The 24,583-nt window shown below is 39.8% G+C and overlaps 1 protein-coding gene across 1 annotated transcript in view; it reads left to right on the forward strand.

Annotated features, from left to right (window-relative positions):
• TTYH2 (tweety family member 2) overlaps nucleotides 1-24,583 on the forward strand; it is a 2,201,930-nt gene that overhangs the window by 53,080 nt on the left and 2,124,267 nt on the right. The gene's annotated exons all lie outside the window — the stretch shown is intronic.

Below are 24,583 nucleotides of genomic sequence, written 5' to 3' on the forward strand. Positions count from 1 at the left end.
AACAAACAACACACATCATCCCAAAGTACCCATACACATCCCAAATCACCCCAATTGATGTTCAACCAATCAAAATCCCGCCAAAAAGTCCAAAGCCATATTACACATTTTCTACAATACACTGTAAGTAAACCAACCTTAAATCAAGATGTGACTTTCAAATACACATGTAATATAATAATATATACAATAGTAATATATGCAGTAATATATACAGTGGGTAAAACCTCTTGGTGTAACTGTAATTATCCATATAACTATCTAATAAAAAATCTAATAAAAAATAAATATATATAAATATATGCACTTCACTTGTGTGATAAAGTTAAAAATCCCAGTAACAAACCTAAGAGTTGAAATTTACTCTAAAGCTAAAAAAGGTTTTATACTTATAAAATCATTGAGACCAGGTGGTCTCGTGGAATCTGCTAGGATTTGCCATTTACTTCATAGCGGCTAATTTCATTTTCCAGTCACCCCAAATGGGCGGACATCTATCTGTTCTACAATGGAAAACAAAAAACCATGTTCCTCGCCTTTATCCAAGATGTGTCTGTACAATGCATTTTTGGTATCTTGTTTCCCTATTTTGTACGCATGTTCGTAAATGCGTCTGTTCAGCTGTCTCTCTGTCTTGCCTATGTAATGGGCGTTGCATAGTTTACAGACTGCCAGATAGACCACATGTTTTGTTCTACAGTTACCACATTTGCTTTTTATAGTAGTATGACACAAATCATTAAGTTGAATAGTCATGTTAGAATTAATGTATTTACACTGTTTGCAGTTCCCGCATTTAACTGTACCCTTGGGTGATCAAAGAGTAGAAGTGAAACAGTGGACCATCTGTATAGGTGATTTTATATAAGAATAAGAGAAACTAATTGTCTCTCTGAGCGAGTAGCTGATTCCCAAAGTCGACTACAAAATTATATTAACGCAATCACCAGTTACGAAATCCTGTTAGTCTTGGGCACCTTTTTATTATGATGATGACTGTTTTGTTATATTGGCAGGCTAGAAGGGCATCCTAGCATGTGCTTAAAATATTTGTTGTTTTTTTTTTTTTTTGCTTAAAAATGGGATACCTCATGGCTGTTTTGTTAAAAACAAGCCGTTTAAATGAAATGCTGACATGTCTACATCTGGAGACGCAGACGTGTACAAACTGCATTTACACAGAATTCCTACTTACTATAGATTTATAGTGTTTTATGCCAAGGGCCAATCTCTTTGGAGTCCCCATGTAGAGGTTGTGGTAACATCCCCTGCACATAACTAATTCCACTAGGTCACCTTTGCCATGGAAAGAAGGACATGTTGACTTTTAATGGGTTCATTGGCAGGGCCACATCATGGTCAAATGAACCTTTTAGGGGTAAAGGACCGGGGCCCCCAGCCATACTCATAACATTAATTGGCTAGATCTCCCCAATTACCATGAATCCATATTCAAATCTGTCTGTGTGTGTGTGTGTGTGTGTGTGTGTGTGTGTGTGTGTGTGTGTGTGTGTGTGTGTGTACCCTTTTGCCTTACTTTTACTACAATTACAGATTTAAATTTTTAAAACTTTAAAGTTAAAATTTACACAATGTTGACCACTGTTTGTTGGGGGGGCTTAGCACGAGTGGCAGTAAATTCTCTTCCTTGGAGACTTAAATTTATTAAAAGTACATCCAGAAAGCCAAAAACTACAAGAGAAATGCTATGAGTTATTGTCCAATGTATACAGTGAAGCACTAATATTAGCATCTGTGTGAAGGGAAAAGGGATTCAAAGACCATAAGTCATGCAGTTGCTAATAGCCTGTGACGGCCCACTGGACACAAGTGTCACTTCGCAGGAGCAGCTCTGGAAAATTGGACAAGGCTGAGGGCTATCCAAACCCTGCACCTTAGGAAGAGACTGAGTGTGGACTAAATGACAGAAAAACTGTTCTAGTCAGCCACAGTGCATTTCACACCCATGTACCTGAATAAAAGCTAAATTAAAACATTTTAATTTTATTCACAGCTAACTAATAAACACACTGCCAAGCAACAAGCAAGGAAACAAAGAATTAGTACCCAAAGAATACACTTCATATGATGATTCTCTTGTTAATTATAAATGATTCCTTCAACTATTCTCGGATGCAGGAACCCTGTGTGTGTGTGTGTGTGTGTGTGTGTGTGTGTGTGTGTGTGTGTGTGTGTGTGTGTGTGTGTGTGTGTGTGTGTATATGTGTGTGTGTATATGTGTGTGTGTGTATATGTGTGTGTGAGATATTATTTATATATATATATAATATATATATATATATATATATATCTATATATCTATATATATATATATATATATATCTATCTCACACACACACACACACAGATATATATTGTATACACACTATATATATATATATATATATATATATATATATATATATATATATATATATATATATATAAAAGTGTGTATACAATATATATCTGTGTATGTGTAATATATATACGTGTGTGTATGTTGTTGTGTCTTTCGGCTTTTCCCGGTTAGGGGTCGCCACAGCAGAACTCCGGTCTGCTAATGATTGGCATTATATTTTTACATGCAGAGTTGCCAGCCCTGACACAGCCTTCAACGAAGGTACGCCCATTCACACGTGTTTCCACACAGAAGACGCTCTAGCTGAGAATCTTAACAGGACAGTGTCTTGCTGTGAGGCGACAACACTACAGCAGCCTTATATATATATATATATATATATATATATATATATATATATATATATATATAATCAATATCACTTGCACACCATCCACTGCAATGCTTTGTATAACTGTTATACTTTAAATTTTGCTTGTGTTCATTAGAATAAATATATAATGGAGAGGTGTATTTCAGCTTGCTGTTGTGTAAACCATATGGAACAACCCATTTAACTCCCTCCTCCCTTTGCTCTCACATCCTCTTAGCTCAAGAATGAGAGATAAGGTCCCAAAATCAGTAATTGAGTAAATGTTGCTGTTTTATACTTAACATAGAAAGTTGCTGGTGTAATATGTTTTATCAAACATTTTCAAAAGGATATGAAATCTGAAACTCGCTTAACTGTCAGTATTTGGTGACTGCAGTCCATAACACGTTGCCAGGATTTTACTGGAAACGGACCTCAAATATGAGGGAGTATTGTGGATGGTTGAGAACAATGCCCTCTGTGAATGCATGGGCATGAAACCAACCCCCCCCCTCCGCGCACACACACGTAACCAGCAGCTGCAGACACTTACACGACTGCATACCTCTGATCTCCTCTTCTTGAGATAAAGTGAATGAATAAATAATGGCTTAGAAATGTTTCCCAGCTTGCTATTGTCCGATCTAAACTGTGCAAATCCCTGCAACTCCCCCTGTGCCATCCCACCTTTTTAAAATCAAGTATCTGAGGCAAAAATCCAAAATCTTGAACAGATTATAAATAAGTAATATTTCTGATATTTTACTAGCAACTTTCTAATATACAGGTTTACACTAACAAGACTTTTAAATAAGTAATATTTCTGATTTTACTAGCAACTTTCTAATATACAGGTTTACACTAACAAGACTTTTCTGAAGGATACTCAAACACCCAGTATTCAGTCACTGTAGTCTTCTCCAGTAAGCAGCTAACTTTACAAGTATAAGACCACAATCTTTCTCAACTTCTTTGCTCAAGAATTATGAACAAAGTAAAATATAATGGGGGTGGACTAAAGCTCCCCAAAAGGAATATTTTTTTAAATATTATTTTATGTATATAGTGAAGTAAACTTTAAGAAATTGTTCCTCTCCTGGGATAACCAACCTGTAGCAAATGGAGGAAGAAGGAATCGAACTATAAGACGTTTATCGGCTGAGAGATGTAATCCTCTGCATTAAATGACAACTTTAAGTGGATCAATATTAACAGAACAGTTGTTGCACTGAGGTATATTTTCTGAACAATGTGAACCATGAAATTGTAGTGACTGGCATTACTGACTGACTTGACTATATATAATCCTTAGCGAGTTGCCAGAAATTTATATGAGGGAATGCAAAAATGTTAAACAATATCAGAGATGCTCTGCAAAACTAAGGATAGACAGGTCTAATTCATTTTTAAGTTAACATAACAGTTTTGTTATCCCGTGCATTTTCTGGATTACAACTCTAATGACTGGCATTATTGACTGACTGCAATCCTAAGTTATTTATGGGAAGCTGCATACAGTGCAGGAACAGAAGGCAAAAAACAACTGTACTCTAATAACCTTATCTGATCCTCACACTCCTGGCCAGTGCAGAATCTGCAGAAGGAATTTCCTTTAGCAGGTGCCATGCTAGCCAGGCATAAATTAGCTTAAACTTTAAAATAACTCTTGGAAGACCATACCTCCTTGCCTGTACAAAGTTTAAAAAAAAGGCCAGTTAATACCATCATCTAGCTACTAACCTTTCCTTATCTAATAGACTGCACTCTGCAGAACAGTTGCAACTGCAGCTTGCAAGGCTGCAATTTTAGTCCACAATCTTTTACTCCTAGAAGAAGAGTATGTCAATTCAAAAGTTAAGTCCCCCAGGGCATCCCTCTGGAGGCACTGGGGTAGTAGACATCCCACCACTGTCTATTGTTTTGGTGGTGGCGGTTGTGGTTTTTTTTTTTTTTTTTTTTGTCTGACAACTCTGTGACAACCATTTTAACAGCAGGCTCTGGTACAAATCTGCAAACCTTCTAAGCCTGAGCTTGCCATCTGACAAGTTTGCCATGGGAGGGGGAGGATGAAGCAGGTTGACCGGACTGAGGGGGATGGGAATGAAGGGTTTTACAAATTTTGGGATAAGGAAGAAGCCTGGATGGGTGGCAAAAGAAAAGACAGAGAATAAATAATGTGAAGGAAATGGTAGAGTTTTAAGTTTAAATAAAATTACAAAAAAAAAAAAAATGCCCCTCCCACCTGCCTATCCAAAGTGGAAGATGCTAAAGGTCATTAAGTGCTTCTTCAGAAGGAGAGATGTCAGATGAGAGAGTAACCCTGGAAAAGCCTCCCCCCTACTAATTTAAGGAGATGGTTAGTCAAATGGAGAAAATAAAGTCTGGTGTGTTTTTTCCAGTTACTGAACTGAGATTGTGATGAGATGCAGTCACCCTCCTAGGGAGCCTTGTGCTGGATCCGGTCTTGATTGTGCAGTGTAATTTCTTCAGGCTTCAAGCGGCTCATCTGCCACTTCTACAGTCACAACAAATAATTAGTTGAATGAGTATAACTCGTGTTCTGTGAATCCCATTTCAATAGGACAGTAGATGGGGTTACTCACTCATTCCAGTGAAGGACAATGTTTCTTTCTTTCTTTCTTTCTTTCTTTCTTTCTTTCTTTCTTTCTCTTTCTTTTTCTCAATGACTGCATTCCATTTTTTTAAATTGTTTTTCATTTGAAATGTATATGCTTGTTAATCATACCTCTCAATCTGGAAACATCAAAAATCTGGACAAGGGCCATGAAAAACGGATACAGATCTGTACGCTGATTAATGTCTAATTTGCGTACATAATTACGTAACCCCACCCACTCCAATGGAATTGTGGGATACCAACTTTTGAACACAAACTGAAGAACAGAAAACCAAAATATGGCACCAGAGTCCCTCTGCAGCCATTCCAATGCCCCATTACCTGGCTATTTTGCCCCATTTACCATAAACACTAATGTGTGCATACTGCTTTACTTCTACAATGATTATTTGGGTTTTATTTTTACATTTTGCAGCACATCAATGCACAAACACCAACAGACATCTGATAAACAAAGCAATACTGTCTCACAATGAAAGTAGACTTAGCATTACAGCTTCTCTGCCCTTGAAACTCACATTCATTGAGACTGCATTGAAACCTGCACCACATCCAAAGAAAATGCATCTGGCTAGTAGTGGATAAAGATTACCTTTGAGATGTTTTCAAATCATTGGCCCCTTGCACACAAAACAACTTACATGTGTTATTTTCTTTGATACACCTACCTGAATATTTTTCCAGTAGACTGTACTGTAGGCAATGAAGGAAAATGCATGAATCAATAATTACAAAACTGCCCAATTCAGAACATTTCCATCATAAAAGTCTACTTCCACATCCAAACTATAAACAGAATGACAGTAGTGTAAGCCATTGGCATCTTGCACAGCTTCTCACACTTATTTTCAATTTCAGTTTTTTTTATGGGGGGGGGGGGGCAAAGGTCAAAAACCAGGGACACATTTTAAACATTGCTTGTATAATTTTGGGAAGTTGCTAGAGTAAAATGTGTTACCACAATGCAAGTTACTGGGAAGTCTTGAACCCAGAACACTATACACTACAACATACCACTATGCTAAATCAGCAGGTTAAACAATAGGAAGAGTGAAATGTAATGGCTATCATTTAGTGAATTCAGTTCTCAATTCTCACCATAGCTGTCAACCTCTTAGCACCAAAAAAAAAAAATCTGGGCAAAGCTGAGAAATGGTGGTGGCTAGGGACTTTAGGCTCTTTTTACCCTGTACCAAAGGTACAGGGTTTGAACCTAAATACCTCTAGCCACCAGGTGTATTACAAGTGCATAGTGCTTAGAAGTTGTAATCAGTAAACAAATAAAGGTGGTATGCGATTAGTCTCAGAAGTCTGGCTACTAAGGAAAACAATCAGTCTGATAACCAAGAAAAATTAATAAATTTTCAAGAAAAGCAGACCAAGCTTCAGGAAAACAGTGTGTAAAATGTTTATGTAACTCTAAGTTGAAAACTTAGCATTAAATATTCATATTTGTGCTACTGTGGTGCAGCGCACTAAGGCATCACACTTTTGCTTCAGTTTATGTACCACCGTTACTGTTTTCATCAACCCACTTTACAATGTTAGGTGAATACAAATGGTAACCTAAGGCTCATCTCATTAAAAGTAATAAACCAAAACAGCACCTAAAAAATGCAAGAGCAGGCCACCCAGTAATGGTTTTTAACATAGTCACAGTTTAATAGTCGCTGTTCGTAAAAACGTCTTGTAGCACAACACTCATACTAAGTTAAATAGGACTTGAATAGAATAGCAATCATACTAAGTTAACTGGGAAATCAGTAGAATTTGAACAGCTTTAACTGGTATGCAGTATGCAGAGCACTGTGATTACACACACACCCTTTGAATTAGATCCTTACCTAAAGCAAAGTCCCGGCGGCAGCAGATTTAAAGCCAGTTTCAGTCCTTGCAAAGCATTCTTCCCAAGTCACAGTTTCTGGATGTTTAAAGCAAAGTCCCGAACTAAGAATCCAGTCAAAGCAAAGCATTTTAAAGCAAAGTCCCGATTGGCAAAGCAAAGTCCGATTCTTTCAAATTAATTTCCCGCCTGCTCGCAACCAGCTGGAAATGATGACGTGAGCTCCTTTAGCTCGATTCCAACTAACTGGTAGTGCTGACGGAGCTGATGTCATCGCGCACATGAAGATGTCAGCTCTGACAGTGTGAAAATTTAAAAAAATAAAAAAAACAAAAGCAAAGAAATCTGAAATGAAGGGGTACCACTTGGGAATCGTGGCACCCCTTCATTTGGACCCCAAAACTCGGTAAAATCCAAGTAATTCGGGATGGTTGGGAGGTATGTTAATGGATAAATGAGCTTGTCTTTCTTTAACCCTTTCCTGACACAGTTGAAGTTGCAAGGACACTGGTAAATGAAGTATACAGACAAGTTAGAGTAAATGATTAACCAGTATGTTTTATGGGAGCTGGAACAAAAACAAGAGTAGAAATCTCCACAGACAGTCTGAAAACTGACGCCTGTAGTCAGTATTAAACTCTGGAACCTGGCAGTATGATGCAGAAACATTAAACACTTAAACTATGTTGCCCAAGTTACAGATCATTGTACTGTTCAGTTTATTGTAGTACTGATGGACGTATCCATCTGCTGGCTGACTTCATTGGGTAGGATTGCAAGATGCTGTTGTTGAAGTGACATCTGCTGTTGCATTGTGTTTTCCATCCCGTGTGGCTTCCAATCTTCTAGCTGCTTTGTGACCTTGTCCATTTGTTGCCCATTGCTGGGACAACAGATGTGCATGGTGCAGCCATCATCCAGGCAGACTTGGAGGGTACTACTGTTTCTTGGCACTGATTCAATCCTCTTTGGCTAATGAGTGCATCAGTAAGGCATTTGATATGCCCTCCTGTGAGTGTGTACATTTCTGCCCATGCTACATGAAGGTCACCATATAGATATGGCTGATAGAACCAAGCTCATGTCCTTGGAACTTAATGCTGCATGATGTGCACCTTTCTGTACAGTAGGTGTTGTCAGTGCATTGGGCTGGACTGCCAACCCACCCCCGTGATTGGTGGTCTGACATTGGCCACTGACTGCCACTCTCCCTTTTCAGTTTCTCCAGCTTGAGTCACTAGTCAACTCTAGAGTTTTTTAGTTGTCAATCCCTGGGTCACTGGTGGCTCAATAAGGACTTTATGTACCATAGAGATAACCAGATAACTTGACCATGGAGTCCTATTTTTCATATATATATATATTTTTTTTTATGGTGGCATGAAGATTTATTTGCAATTGAAGGTCTGGCGTTTTGTGTGTGTGGTCTTCAGAAAAGCCATTTGATTATATTGCTTATTCCCCTAGCCCCCTTAATAGTACAATGGTCTCGCATTTCATTCAGTTTAGAAAAGTAAACCTAAGCTGCTAGAAGGGTCAAAATTCTTTATCTTTAATGGAGACCCTTGTTGCCTCAACAAGTGACCTTCAAAGAGGCAGGCAGACACTGTGTTGACTCCATAGCTACTTCATAACTGGTTAAAACAATTTAAAGAAAACCCAAGACCAGTTTAGTTCTTGTCCATATTATGAAGTACTGAGTCACGTTACAGGAGTTATGGCTCAAATATTGGTAAATGTTTTAGATTTAGTTTTTGGTATAATTTAATGCTGACCTCTGAATGGTAATGGATCCAAAATGAGTGTGTTGTGTATTTAATTAGCTGGGGAGTGCCATGACAAAATTTCATTGGTGCGACCCTGTTGTGTTAATTCTGGTGGGTACAACTCCCCCTCCTGAGGTCCCAGGGGGGTAAAGAAAACAAAGGTGAAAGCTGTGTGTGAACTCTACCAGCGTGGAGAGAAACCTTGATATCAGCCTTGTGATGTTACTAGGTCACTGCTGTGGAAATAATCAATCTCAGCCTTGTGCTGATATTTGGTAGCAGCCTCTGTGTCTCATCCTAACCTGTGGGTTAAGCTTTCCATGTACAGAAAGAAATCTCAGGCTTTGTCCTTATCTAAAGGTTTGTTTATAAAAATGATTGTCTAAAAATAAGTGTCTGATTCTGTTATTGAAATTATTAAATCTTTATTCAGGGCAGATGAGCACTGCTTGGTTGTACAGAAGTAGAGCAAGATAAGAGGGGTTATATTTGCTGGTGTGCGAGCAAAGTCATGCCACCTCCTTTGTGTGTGCCAAAGCTCTGGCGGTGTGACCATGGTCCTGGGTGTGAGTCCTTGACTGTGCCCCTGTCCAATTTGTATCATTATTCTCTAGTAACCGAAACCAACAAAGCTAATGCTAGTGCAGGTAAAAACATCGTATTTCCTAGTTGGTGTGCTTGCGTAGGCGTTGGCTTGTTCATCCAAAGTGCAGAAAAACATCTGGCAAGACATTTGTGTATTTCAGCATATAAAAACACTAGCTTCTCACAAGAACCAACCACAGATGGGCAGCACCAATGACATATATTTTTGTCTTTTGGGCCCAGATTTCAACCAGAACCTGGATGAATGCACTCACTCACTACACATACATGAAGAAACCACTCTACCACAGCCTCAACCTGGATGCAGCTGCAGTCAAAAATGGTTTCAGAAAAGGGCAGGACATCCAGGTTTAAGAATCTTCTCATCACACCCACAATGTCAGGTGGACCCAAGATAGACTAAGAAAATCACACTTTTAGCAACCATAAATGGAAAACCACAGAAGGCACCTTTGAAAAACTCGAAAAGGCCCTCAAGAAAATGAAAAGCTTCAGTGGGATTAACTATACCTTAAAAATAGCCTTGGTAAAAAATTAATTCCCAGAGCCTACAACTACTGAAGTAGCCTATAGAGAGGAGATCCTTTTTGACAGAATGGAGAAACGCTGTCAAGGAAACTGAACTAATCACAATCCTATATAAACACAACCAGGACCAATGGACAAAACAAATGGGCATGATCTAAAACCATTAGAAGGGACTTGTGGAGATAACTTGATGCACAAACAAAATTTCAAGAAATAAGAGAGATCAACACTTTTTGAAGTTCTAATCAGAGAAAGGAAACTTCAGAAAATCGAAAGGATGTTTACAATGAACAATATCCAGAGGAACATGCCAAGATTATTTAAAAAAAATTGTTTCTGGTCACTGTTCTGTGTTTCATCACAACAGTCCCTATACCATCTAATATTTTTGTGTTTTATAATCCTTGCCATGCCATGATTTGTGAGATGGCAGTAAGCGGAAGGCCTACAAATTGACAGGTCAAATTCTTTGACTTGACTGATAATCTGTAGAACTCCATAGCTGCAGCAACTTTGAGAAAGGGAGCCACAGGCTGTTAATTTATTAAAGTAATGAAATGTGATGTGACTTTTTTTTTTTTTTTTCTTAATACAGTACATGCATAAGTGAATGCATTATCCTTTGTTTAAAGCTGCATTACCATACTCTTATTCTGGTCATGGCACTCTGAGCTGCCACCAAAATTGCCCTCCAAATTGCCCTATTATGACTAGTGAAACCGTTTTTTGAACTAGATTCTTTAAGTATGAAAGCTGGGGTGGCCATGGTGGTATAGCAGTTAGCATTGTCGCTTCACTCAAAGAGGTTTTCCAATTCACTTTGCGGCTCGGGTGCCTTCTGTGTGGAGTCTGCATGTCCTTCCTGTGGTGCCATGGATTTCCTCTGGGTGCTAAAGTTTCCTCCCACATTCCAAATACATGCAGAAGGTGGATTGGACACACTCTAAATTGGCTGTAGGTGACCGTGTGAGTGAGTGTACAAATTAAATACCGTGAAAGAGCTAGCCACCCAGCGGTGTAAACCTTTGCTCAAGATTGTCACTACTGAAGTGACATCCTGACCCCATGTGCAAAATGGGAAAAGAGGTTGAGGATGGATGGAAGTATGAAAGCTATATTTTATACCAAATGAACGTTTATACAAAAATGAGGAAACGTGGTGGAGACAACATAAGCTGCAATTTCAGTATATTTGAATTTCTTATAAAATGAGAATTTAATGCTTTAGTATCTAAAGGTGATAACCTTTCAGAGTCCTGAATTTCATATCTTTATTTTTTGGAGGATAATTTCTGCTTTAGTCATGGTTCCACAAAGAAGTGTAATATATATTTTTGAGATTTGAGTTGTCCTGAAACAGTTCATTCTTTGCATTTCAGTAAATTTACAGGTATGGATGAATCTGGGAGGGGAGATCTATGGGTTCAGAACAGCATTATGTCAAACATTCTGAAAACAGTTATTCTAGTGCATAACCCTGGTTCATAATTGGTTCTCACAAACCATTTGCTGAAATGTAATATTGGCAAGCATAAGAATGCACCAGTGTATTTGGAAATACTGCACTGATGAAAAGATGCAAACTGCTTATCTGGAGTTTGAATTCTGTCATTTAATGTCTTGGACTGTGACTTTTAGGGCTTTGTCAGCATGGCAGTGTAAAACCTTCCCAAGCAGTGTAGCCCATCCCCTTGCCCATAATTCTGTGCTTTGACTCCTCTCCTCTCCAGTTCTCGTTTTGTTGTGTATGTAGTTGTATCAGTTTTAGAAATAGTGCTAGGATACAAAGTTGATTTGTACTGCAAATCTCAAGTTTCTAGCAGTTCATTGTTCAGTTCTTTTACTCCTTTTCCCTTTGGTATCATACCATTATGTTGCTGTATGGGAAATCGTTTTTTTCTTAGTGTTATTGCCACAAGTTCTGACCAGTTTTCCCAGTAGCTCTTGCAGTTTGTGAATAATTATCATCTTGTGGTCTTGGTTGTCAGCAGTGTTTTTTGAACACTGTGACAATTTTGGGTTTACTGTCTTTTGGAACAGTTGACTGAAGATTTATTTTAACATAATTTATCCTTGTTATCCAGGTTAGTCCCACTAGGCCAGTAGCCTCTTCTTAGGGAAGACCGAAGGGGGGTATTTATACTACTAGGGGAAATTTGGCCAGGGATAGTTTACGTCTTCCTAAGCTACCATCAATTCAGGCGCTTGGGGCCTGTGTTTAATGTTTCGTCCAAAGGATGATGCACATGTTGCACTTTAGTGTCAGCAGTCTATCTACTTGGTGTGGGAATAGAACCCACAGCCTTCTGCACAAAAGTTGAGTATGCTACCTGTTGTGCCACTGACAGTCTGAGTCTTCTGAATAGATAGCTTATTGTTATGGTTCTCCTCCGCATGGAAAAGGAGAGCAAAGAGTTTGAAAATAACAAGTGTTGGGCAATTTCCCCCACCCAGGGCAATGGCTAAGTAAACTCCTCTCTTCTCTGAGTAATGTGATATATGGGCTGTTTTAAAGCCTGTGAGAGTTTGTGAAAGCAGGGTCCACCATTTGAATGCATTCACCAATATGAATTAAGTTCCAGCAATTCTAATCTCCTCCCTGGGTTTAATTTCTCCAAGTCTTTTGGGTTTCTAATATCATGAAAGGAAATTACCCCATTCTAAGTCAAAGTATGATTGAAGTTTGTGAAATTTATTATTGATTCTATCTTTGATGTTGGCTAAAAGTGCTCTTCACAGCACCAGCAATGTGCCCAGAACTGACCCCTGCAATTCAGACAGAGGTACATGTATAGGTAGCATATCCAAATAAGACACTAGGCTCTTTGAGACCCCTTTCTCTTACCAGTATCGGGACTGTCTGGGTATCCTTCACATTGCCTTGTCTCTGCCTTCAGATCCTGGTATTTTATGACTTTGTCTCTCTGTACGTATGACAGTCTAATCAGAGCGCATAGCAATTTCAATGATCACTGCTACTTTTGTCGTATTTTCATGGACTACTATATCTGTTTTTACTCGCATCTTTTTTTTAATTGTTGGTAATGAGTGATCCCATGTAATATGTTTCATCATTCTCTATAATACTTTGTGCTCCTGTTTTCCAGTGCTTCTTAGCTACTTCGGTATTGTAATGTTTGCATAATCCCCAGTGCAACAGTCTTGCCACATTATTATGCCTTTCAGCATACAGGCACTTTGCCGTTAGTGTATCACTCCCAGCAACATGTGTGACTGTTTGTTTCAAGTACTGTTTTACACAACCTGCATTTGTGTGTTTTGGTGGACTTTGTGAACCAACGTGTATGTAGTCTAGTATCCTGGGCTGCCAATATTAGCCTTTCATCTTTCGGTTTAAATTTACCTTTCATAACAATTTCTACATCGGGTCCTGATCAACATGAAATTGTTCAAGGAGTTTTCTGTACTTACAACTATATTATGCCTTTTCCGCATTTTTTGTTTTCTCATCTGATCCTTCTTGTATTCTTTCTTTTGTTTTTGGCACATTCAGTTGCTGTCTTATTTTTTTGTCATCTGGTTAGACTTCCATTCCTTCTTGATACCACCATGCTTCTGCTAAACTAAGTAGGGAGTCATCTTAGACTCATTCTCCTCATGTTTTACAACATCCACTATGTTTGGATCTGATGACGTCAGCAGATATGTATGCAGTCCTGTGACTGTAGATCTATACATGTAATCCAGTTTTGAGGAGGCCCATACTTCTTTCCGAACAAGGAATATGGTGTGGGGTTTGTGTGTCATTTGATAAGCACGAAGCATTTTTCTTGTTTACCTGTCCAGCTGATCCTATAACTTTGGGGCCAGTCAGTCACCCCAAAACTGTAAATTAGAGCAGAAAGAGGACATTGGTTTATAGCTTGGAGTTTGTTCCTAGATGTCAGGGTTGTTTTGAGTATTAATTTTAAACTTCTAAAATATTCCTTTCTGAGTTTTGTTCGCATTTGTTCATGTTTTATTGTCGGTCCTTTGTCCGTTCCCTAATATTTATTCACTCCCTCCTGCTTGAGCTCCTTTATATCATGTTCCTGTCCCAAAATGATATTTTCTTGGTGCTGCAGCTTTCCTGCTTTAAATGTTGCTTTTGCACATTTTATTAAGACTAAATGACATTTTTATATCATCTGAGAGAGTTTTAATCGCTTCCAGTTATGCTTTCAGCTCCTCATCTGATGAGCTATATAGTTTTAAATCATTCACAAAAAGAAGACCAGTCTTTACATATTGTTGTTTGGGAGCCAGATTGTAACCATGGCCTAATCTGTTAAGTAGACAGCTTAATGCGTTAAGGACAAGACAAAAGAGCAGCAGTGACAGTCACCCTGGAATATCCCTCCTTTGAAATTGTATCCCTGGATAATAATTTATCCTTCATCATGGCTTAGCTGAAAAGTGATTTGCCACCGTTTCATGGTCACTGTATTATAATTGATCAATGTAGGGTGTACCTATGTAACCTCTCCTTTATCTAATGGACACAGTGGACACGGGCAACTTGTAAATGGTTAATTCCCAGGTCCCTGCTTGTAAATATTTCATCTCCCAAGCCCCTGCTTACACTTATCAAGGGTACCAGAACTTGTCAGAGATTTGGGATGCATGGCTCTGCTTTAAAAGGCCATGTGGTTGTTAGTCTAGTAAATGCCTATGAACCTAATCCATGAATATGGAATGCTGTTGAACGTTTTTATTTTTGTAATCTATCCATGCCATACATAGATTCTTCCCCACTTTACAATTCTCCATTATGATTTTAACAATAAATGATCCATATTACTTGCTTTTGTTATTTATTGTCATGATTTTTTTTTCTAAATGATAAAATCAATGTCAGCATCAAGTCCATTATATAGTTTATGCATCATTGGAAGGCAAGTTATTGGCCTATTGTTTTTATGATGGCTTCCAGGCTCACTCTGAAGGAAGCGCATCATTTTTCCTGTTAACCAGGTTGGAGTCTGTTCAGGATGTGCATATAAATAGTTCTTGCTCATGGCTAAATCTTTGTGCAAAGATTTAATAATTTAACCAGAAGTTAGGTACTCCCGTTTGGGCCAGGGGTTTTCCATTTAGGAGCTTTTCTTAATGCTGTTTCAATCTCTCTGTCCGTTACTTCATCTCATTTCATATCCTGTACATTTGAACTACTTACTTGTTTCTTTTACTACTGCTACTACTACTATCCATTCATTATCTTTATGTTCCATAGGGTCTTCATATATAGTTATCCAAAATGTGTCCATTTTTTTGGTTGTTTTGCTATTCCTTTTGCCTTGTTTCACAATTCTCTATAAAACCTTTTTTGGGTAATCAATGAGTTGCTTATTTTGTACTTTTCCTTTATATTTATCTGCATATCATCCAATGCTGAGACCATTAGTTTATTATTTACAGTAGTGTACGATAGAGCCTGGGCTGTCCTGATACCATACTATAAGTTGCTTTTATCACATCTATATTTATAACTATTTTTGTTGATGTGTTCCCTCTTCTATAGTCTTCAAACCATGACCTGAATTGTCTTAATAGCTTTACAGTTTTTTTTCTCTGTCTGGAGGCTGTAAAGTTGAACTACATTTTTGTTTAAGCAATGCTGAAATAAAAAAAAAAGCCAGATAGTGGCTGGCTCATATAAAATTAATCAAGTCAAAATGAACCATGCAAGTATTAGAATTCAAAAAAAAATAATTCACGTCGGTGATTTCATCTCGCAACTTGAGACTTCATCAGAAAGTTGATTCAAGAAAACTTCATCCTTGAAAATCGGCATGAACCAGTAATGAAAAACATTAGGTGAAAGTTCCACCATTAACTTAATGTCTCAAGGGATGTTTTTTTTTTCCTAAAGCTTCTTCAAAATGTATATGTTAAGGTTTTGCTTCAGAGTTCAAGTCTGTGGTTCAGTTCTGATCTAGGATTATTGTTTAGTTGGGGTTAGCAGTTTCTCCTTGTCTGTGTTAGTAACTGGTATTCTTTGGGTACATTTGTTTCATCCCATCTAAGAAAAATCATGCTAGCGTATTGGACATGCTAAACAGTTTTCATAAACTACATGTAGTCCAGGTATTGGCTGAAAAGGACCTATGATTTGATGATTGCATTTACCTGGTGGCTAGACAAATTATTTAATGAAATAAACTAAATCTAGTCACTGTACCAGTAGGTTGGCAGAAGTTTACTTTAATGATGATCCCAAGAATTTTAGTTATGGCAAAATGATGCATGCTGTAACATTTGGATAATCTTTTATTGAGAATAACCCTTGATTTTTGATTTCTTGGGGTCCTTCTCTTACAACAGTTCATTCTGCTTGATTTTTTTAGGTGGCTTCCCATGATATCACAACTTTTCTGTTGTGCCTCATTTGTATCTACATTATTTGTGATTTTTCTTTCACTACTACGTATCATTTTTATACGGTTCCATGTCTTGGACTTCCCATCCCTGAAATCTCCTAGCCCATTTTATCTACAGTTAATCAAGGAAAATTACCATTGGTGTGCTTGTCAAGGAAAATTACCATTGGTGTGCTTGTCATCTTAAACAGTATTCATTGTTTCCAGTTGTACTTTTTTCCTACTCCCTAGCCACACTTTCACAAATTTTCTCATTCTTAACTGTGATATTCCCAAATATTTTATTTTTGTATTTGCAGCCTGCATCTTCCAGTCTGCATTCGGTGTCCTCTCCATGTAGTCTTAACTTTTTTCTGGTATGTTTATTTACATATTAAAAAAAACACAGCAAGACGCCAGTGGTTAGACCAAATAACTTTTAATGTGAAGTTGTTCAATCTCGCCGTTCATTCTTCACTGATGGGTTTGGAGCCGATCCTCCGCTCCAACACTGCCAACTAGCTAGATCAAAGTTCTCCAGTAGCTCGAGACCCAACCCCTTATCCCGCAATGCACTGCTGGAATTACCTCCGATTTTAGTTTGCCGCAGCACGGATCTCTTGGTTTCCAGCTTTGCTCGAGACTATTATTGGGAGTTTTCAACTTTCAGCAAGTTTTATATTTTATATCTTTAATTAATATATGTGTATGTATGTATGTATATATATGTGTGTGTGTGTATATGTATATGTATATGTATATATATATACACTATCTAGTTAACTGTTGTTTTCTGTGTTCTCCCCTTTCCCCAGTAAAATTCTTGATTTGCCTTTGGCCCTTCTTATAGTTGTTAGGGTTTCCCTTTTGGGATTTTTGATATTGGATTGCCTTAATCCTATTTATCTATATAGTTAAATGTGTATTATGTGAGTTAGTTAGATTTTCTCTAACTTTAAATATCTCATAGTTAAATAGTGTGTTTCCTTTACATTGGATTTTGTGAAATGTCTGAAGAGAAGGAAAAACATCCAAAGTCTGGGTTTATAAAATGCCCAGACTGCGGACATATGTCCGTCACGGATGCCCATGTGCAGTGTGTTTACTGTTTGGGTGAGGTGCACCTGCAAGAGTCATGCAGTGTCTGTCACTCCTTTTCCACTAGAGTGCTTGCAGAAAGGAAGAGGAATTTAATTGATAGGGGTATTATCAAACACCCTTTTTCAGAGGCATTGTCCGACCAGGATGGGGCCAGGAAATCATCCAAATCTTCCTCTGAATCCAGGACTAAGAAAGGAAAAAAGTCAGTGATGCGACTTCGGAGCCGACAGTCTGTTCTTTTCAGAACCGGGACACTGCTCTGGAACCGGTTGCCAAAAAATCTCCATCTATACTGCTGCAATCGGCTCCATCTGTTCACTCTTCCAGGTCTTCTGTCAGCCTGTCCGATCTGGATATGGACCGGCTGGTTCAGAAACTTGAGCCATACCAGACCTTTGAAACCGAAGGAGGCCGACCTGATTTGTGGATCCCTTGGATCTGACACCTGCTCCAGTGTCGTCGGCTCCATCTGCTCGGATGTTCTCGGCACCAACCGGGGACTCTAAGAGCCGTCCCTCTCCGGTTGGGTCTGGGGAGGATGTTTGCACTGACATGTCTGTGTTGACTCTTCCTCTCTGGGCTTCAGCTCGGGTGAGCTCAGCTCCTACCTCAGGCTCTGAGCCCACGGCTTTGGTGTGGGAGGGGATCATGGCTCCTTTGGATCCATCTACTCCTTCTCATCGGAGCCATGGTGTATTCGAAGCCATGAGGCGAGTGTTGTCTCCCAAGACTTCCTCATCTCAAGGTCTGGCCTCTTCTTCCCCTGAAGTGCCTGTGTCAGTTTGTTTCCTCCGGTCATCCCAAGCGTAGGGACCCATAGTCTCAGGTAGCCCCACAGGGCATTCCCTGCTCTTCTAAGACATCTCCAGAAGTTCCCCCTGAAGATGTCTCCAAGAAGAGATTATGCAAAAGGAGGCATTTGGACTCACTACAGGAGTCTCTCGCATCAGACACCGACTTAGATGAATCAGAAGGGTCCCCTATATCCCCCTCTGAGGACATCTCCTTTGTGGAGATTCTTGAAATTCTTAGAAGGGTGAATGGCAGTCAGAGCCCTACTGAGGAGGAGTCTGTTCTCCTGAAGGCGTTTGGGTCTCAACCTTCCACCTCTTGGGTATCTCCACCCTACGATGAGCTTATGGATCTGGTCTCTCGTAGGGCATGGGAGTCACCAGAATCCATGGAACCTGTTCCTAGGAGGCCTAATAAGTTTCTGCCCCTGTGGACAAGTCCTTTTTGACCAAGGGAGTCCCTGTTGATGCCATGGTGGTGGCAGCAGCCACCAAAAAGGAAATGTCTGAGACTTCCTCATCTATCCATCCTCCTAACAACGAATCTAGGGTCATGGATAGATATGGGAAAAGCATGTTTAGTTCAGCAACTTTCTCACAAGATCACTGAACTACTTGACCCATTTTTCCAGACTGCAGAGAGATCTCCTTAAGGAGTTGGGAGATGCTCTTCAGGGTGCTGTAGCTACGGGTGTATCCAACAATGTTTCCACCCAGCTTGCTACCCTGAATTCGATAGTCAGCTCATCCATGCGTCTTGTATCTTACGCAGCTGATGGTTCGAGTAGAGCAGCAGGTACAGGAATTGCTCTTCTTAGGCATGCCTGGATGAGAGACTGTTCCTTCGCGGAACCCTTCAAGTCTTCCTTTACAAATACGCCTTTTGACGGCTCATCCTTGTTTGGCCAAAGGTGAAGGAGACTTTGACCAGGTGTGAGCAAGAGGGAAAGTCTCTGTTTGCTATTGGAGTCCATTTTTCCACCCACACTCGACCCTTTCCTAAAGGTCAGAGAGGAGGAAAGATGTGGTTCCGGAAAGCCCAAGGAGCCTTTCAAGATGCACGTGGAGAGCCACCCTCCAGAGGCAGAGGAGGGGGTTACAACGGAAGATGCCGTCCTCCCGACAGAGGGGGTCTGCAACATCAGGGTGGCAGAGATCACTTCTCTGGTCAGTTCTACCAGCGCTCCTGAAGGGAGGTCCAGCTCTCCCTACTCTGGAGGCAGTCGGGGGTCGCTTGTCATTGTACCCAGAAGCCTGGCTAGATATAACAAAAACAACATTTGGGTACAAAGTATCATTTCCAGAGGGTATTTCATACAGTTCTCCATCCAGCCCCTTCCCGTCACAAAATAATCCCAGACGTTCCACCCAGTCACAGGGGGCAAGCAACAATAGATTGCTAGAAAAGAGTCATCCAGCCTGTCCCGGCAGACCAAACAGGATTTGGAACTTACTCAAGATACTTTTTGGTTCAAAAAAAAACAGGGGACTGGAGATGCATTTTGGATCTTAGCAGACTCGACTAATTTGTGAGAAAAGAGAAGTTCCGAATGGTCACGCTGCAGTCCATACTTCCGTTTTTAGGGAAGGACAATTGGATGCGATCGATTGATCTCAAGGATGCGTACTACCATATAAAGATGGCCAGACCATCCAGGGATCACCTGCATTTCCAGCTGGGAGCGAATCCTCATCAATTCTGAGCTCTGCCCTTTGGTCTCACTACAGCCCCCAGAGTGTCCACCAAGTGCATGGCAGTAGTCAAGGCTCACCTGAGGTGTCTAGGATTCCAGGTGTTTCCGTATTTGGATGGTAGGCTCCTTACCTCCACCACCAGGCATTAACTTCAAGCGAGAGAGACTACTCTGACACTCTGCAATCGGCTAGGCATTACAGTCAACTTTGAAAAGTCTGCCTTGTTGCCATCACAGCATATCGTTTTTATAGGGACAGAATTAGACACATCAACCACCACTCTGTCTTGCACCAGAAAGGATTTGTATTCTTCGCCAACACATCATGTCCTTCATATCAAAGAACAGAGCACCAGCTGCAGAGGTATTGAAAGTACTAGGATTGATGTCAGCAGCAATCTTGGCAATCCCGTTGGCAAGGATGCATATGAGAATCCTTCAATGGCTTCTATTCAGGCAATGGTCTTGCAAAGAACTTCCAATGAGTCACTCAATCCTGATGACTAATTCCTGCAAGGAGGATCTTCAGTGGTGGTTGACGTCTTTTCATGTCACAGTAGGACATCCCTTCATGCTACCCCCTCCAGTTGCCACTGCGACCATGGGCGCTTCCCTGATAGGGTGGAGGGGGCTTTTTCAGGGAAAGACTGCCCAAGGCACATGGGCAGATCAAGAATCACATCTGCATATTAGTCCTGATGAGAGCAGTACTTCTAGTGTTGCAGTACTTTCAGGACTCTCTTCCTCTAGGGACAATTGCAATACAGACAGACATATCAGTGGTCTGGTACCTGAACAAGCAAGGCAGGGCCAAGTCTTATCCCCTTTGCCGAGAAGCCCTCGGAGTATGGCAGTGGGCAGTGTCATCCCCGGGCAAATCCAACGTCATAGCAGACAGCTGAGCAGGGCAATTTTATTGCCCCACGAATGGTCCCTCAAACAAGATCGGGGACAGGATTTTCCGCAAATGGGGCCAGCCTTCCTGTGACCTGTTAGCATCTGCATTTGTTGTTGATATGACTGGCAATTTTGCCCCGATTCCCACACCAGGTCACTCTCCAAGGGATGCTTTTGTCCACGATTGGCCCCCGGGTCTCCTCTACGCATTTCCCCCAAGTCCTCTGATACCCAGGTTCTTGCAGAAAGCAAAGTCGCTGGGACGGATGATCTCATTCTAGCCCCTCATTGGCCTCAGCAGATTTGGTTTCCGTTTCTTTACCATCACATTCTGGAAGACCCATGGATCCTGGACCCAGTTCTGGACTTATTGACACATCCATCAGGGGATCTTCTTCGTCCATTGCAGACACTGAAACTAACTGCTTGGCTGCTCCAATTCCCCGCATAGCCAGGCTTTATAATCTTTCCCATGGCACTAGTCAAATTTTATTTGCTTCCCATAAACCTTCCACTAGAAAATTGTATCGTAGTAAGTGGAAGAGATTTTCCATTTGGACTTCTTCCCATAATATTGGCCCTTACCAGGTGCCATTGTCTTCTATTTTACAATCTTTGACAGAAATTTTCAACAAAGGAGCAGCGGCTGCTACGGTGCAAGTACAATTAGCTGCTATATCTAATTTCCATCTAGGGATCGATGGATTGAATATTATGGCTCACCAATTGTCTAAGGCTTTTCTAAAAGGTTCTTTTCACATGAGGCCTCCAGTGAAGACCCCTTACTCTCCCTGGAATTTGAATTTTGTTATCTCGCATCATTCTTCTTCCTTTTGAGCCTACATCATCTTGTGAACTAAAATTTGTATCGTGGAAAACTATCTTCCTAGTAGCCATCACTTCAGCCCGTAGAGTGTGTCAGAGCTCCAAGCCCTATCCATCAAGCCCCCTTGTATGGTCTTCCATTTTGATAGAGTGTCTCTCAGGACAAATCCATCCTTTTTGCCTAAAGTATGTTCTGAGATTAATATCAATAAAGTCATTGCGTTGCTCGTTTTCTTCCCTAATCACACCAACAAATTGGAATATATGTTGCACAAACTCTATGTTCACAGACAGCTTAGATTTTATTTAGACAGAACAAAAGACATTAGGAAATCAGATCAGCTTTGTGTGGCCTTTTCTGAGGCCAGGAAAGGTAAACCAGTTACCAAAATAACCCTGTCTAAGTGGCTGTCTGATTGTATCACTTACACATATTCTTGTCATAACATGCCCTTGTCTAGTAAGGTGAAGGCTCATTCAACCAGAGCAGTTTCTACCTCTTCAGCCTTTCAAGCCAAATTACCTTTGGACAACATCTGTGCAGCAGCCACATGGTCTAAACCTCACACTTTTATAACTCCTTGCAAAGTGGATAAGGCCTCCAGGGACAGGGCTTAATTTGGTTCTATGGTTCTGAAGAGTGTACTTCTGTGAGCCACCCAAGATCATGGTGCTAGGGACTCTACCCATCAGTGAAGAATGAACGGCGAGATTGAACAACTTCACATAAAGAAGTTATGTACTCACCATAACGTTCCATGTGAATTGCTCCATCTTGCCTTCATTCTCACGTCCCTTCCTCCTGGCTGGCAGTTGACCTGGAGGCTGTCTTCATCCTGGTTTTTCAGTGCGTCTTCATTCCTAGGCAGAATAATTTATTGTACTTCTATATGGTACACAGAAAACAAGATCGGAGGTAATTCCAGCAGTGCATTGTGGGATAAGACTCGCATGGAACATTATGGTGAGTAAATAACTTCTTTTTAACAACTGTCTGGTACCTTGGCTTTTTGCCTTCAAGGATATAGCTCAACATACATTTAAACAATTTATACCAGGTGAACCCCGTCATTAATTAGTGTCCATTACATTTTTAAAGTGCTCAATACCTATAATACACCTCATTCTACATCATATGTATTACTAAAGTGTCAAATTTTTCATGATTACACTTTTATTTTACATATATTACATAAAAAAACTCTTGAATTATAAGTTGCTATTATTTATATTGGTAAATAAGCCAATAAATGTACATCAAACAAGGTGTAAATATTAAATCCAGTATTAAATTAAGTTGACCTCCAAATTGAGACCCTTGTAATAGTGTTGTAAAATTTAAAATAATTTTACTCTGATATGTTTAATTTCTGGCTCAAATCACCCCCCCCCCCCCATGTGAACTAGGTTGAGGTACTAAAAAAAGAAAGAACACTCTGTTTCTTCATTTTGTTGGTATAAATTGTTTGGAAGTATGTTGAGCTATATCCTTGAAGGCAAAAAGCTGAGGTACAAGATGGTTGTTAAGAAGTTATTTGGTCTACTCACTGGTGTCTGCTGTGTGTTTTTTTTTTTTTTATTTACATATACTGACTTTATATGCATGGTATTTTCATTATGCTCTGTGATATGTCACATTTGTTGTACTCAACGTGACATCTGCTTTTACAGATCGACATGTGAATCGTTAGCTGGTGATTGTGTATTTCTCCATGCTATATTTGAATTAATTACCAGGATCATAATAAACCTTTGAATTTAATGGGATAAAGCCTTTCTCATCACACACGCCAGTGTCAACGTCATAATCCTCAATCATCATCACATGCACATCAGTATCGCCTCACACATCCACACACATACCAGCAGACTATCTTTTTGGGTAGTACTAATTAGGTTATCTAATCAGGATTTTTTATATATGTCCTAAAATAAATGGCAGAAAGAGAAAGGAAATGGTTCCATTTAATACAGACAGTTGTGGGAGTCAGCACTGTTGCATAAAACATAGTTACAGAAAGAAGATAAATTGTAGTTCATGAAGTAGCAATACATTTGTATGGAACAAATAAGTAATATTGTTGTGTCTTTCGGCTTTTCCTGGTTAGGGGTCGCCACAGTGGAACTTCGGTCCGCTAATGATTGGTAGTTGATTTTTACATGCCGAGTTACTAGCCCTGATGCACAATCTTCAACGAAGGTACGCCCATTTACGCATGTCTCCACGCAGAAGACGCTCGAGCTGAGCATCGAACTGGACAGCGTCTTACTGTGAGGCGACAACACTACCGCAGCAATAAAGCAAATAAAACTAAAACTACAGAGAAGAAAATTGATCCCCTATCATTGTTGGCCTTTTAGGATGTATGGTACAGAGTTTAAATGCAAATAGACATTCTTTGATTTAGATTTGTATGTTACTGTTTTCCTATGAAGCTTAAAGAAACAAAAATGAAGACCAGGACCAGCACACACATAACTCTGTGTCCTTGGTGATAGCTGCAGTGGCATTTTGGTATTTGTGTGTGTCGGGGGGGGGGGGGTAAGAAACAGCACATGGGGCAGTGTTGTAAATTCTTTTCATTTTCTTCAGATAATTTATCAGGTTATTTTAGAAAGGTAAGATAACTGATGTGGTAGCATTCCTTACAGTTTTGTTAGTTGTGCCCCTTTAAGAATCCTCTCCAATATTACCACTTTCTTGGAAGAATTACATCTCTACCTTCTGGAGCTGGCTCCAGTGTTGTACATTGTTCACACTTGAATGAAATATATTACAAAGTATCCTTTTTCTCTCTGTCCCCTTTTGTCCTACTTATTA

The sequence above is a fragment of the Protopterus annectens genome, chromosome 10.part0 (assembly GCF_019279795.1).
Source record: "Protopterus annectens isolate FY-2018-M chromosome 10.part0, PAN1.0, whole genome shotgun sequence".
In the NCBI taxonomy this organism is placed as follows: Eukaryota; Metazoa; Chordata; order Ceratodontiformes; family Protopteridae; genus Protopterus; species Protopterus annectens.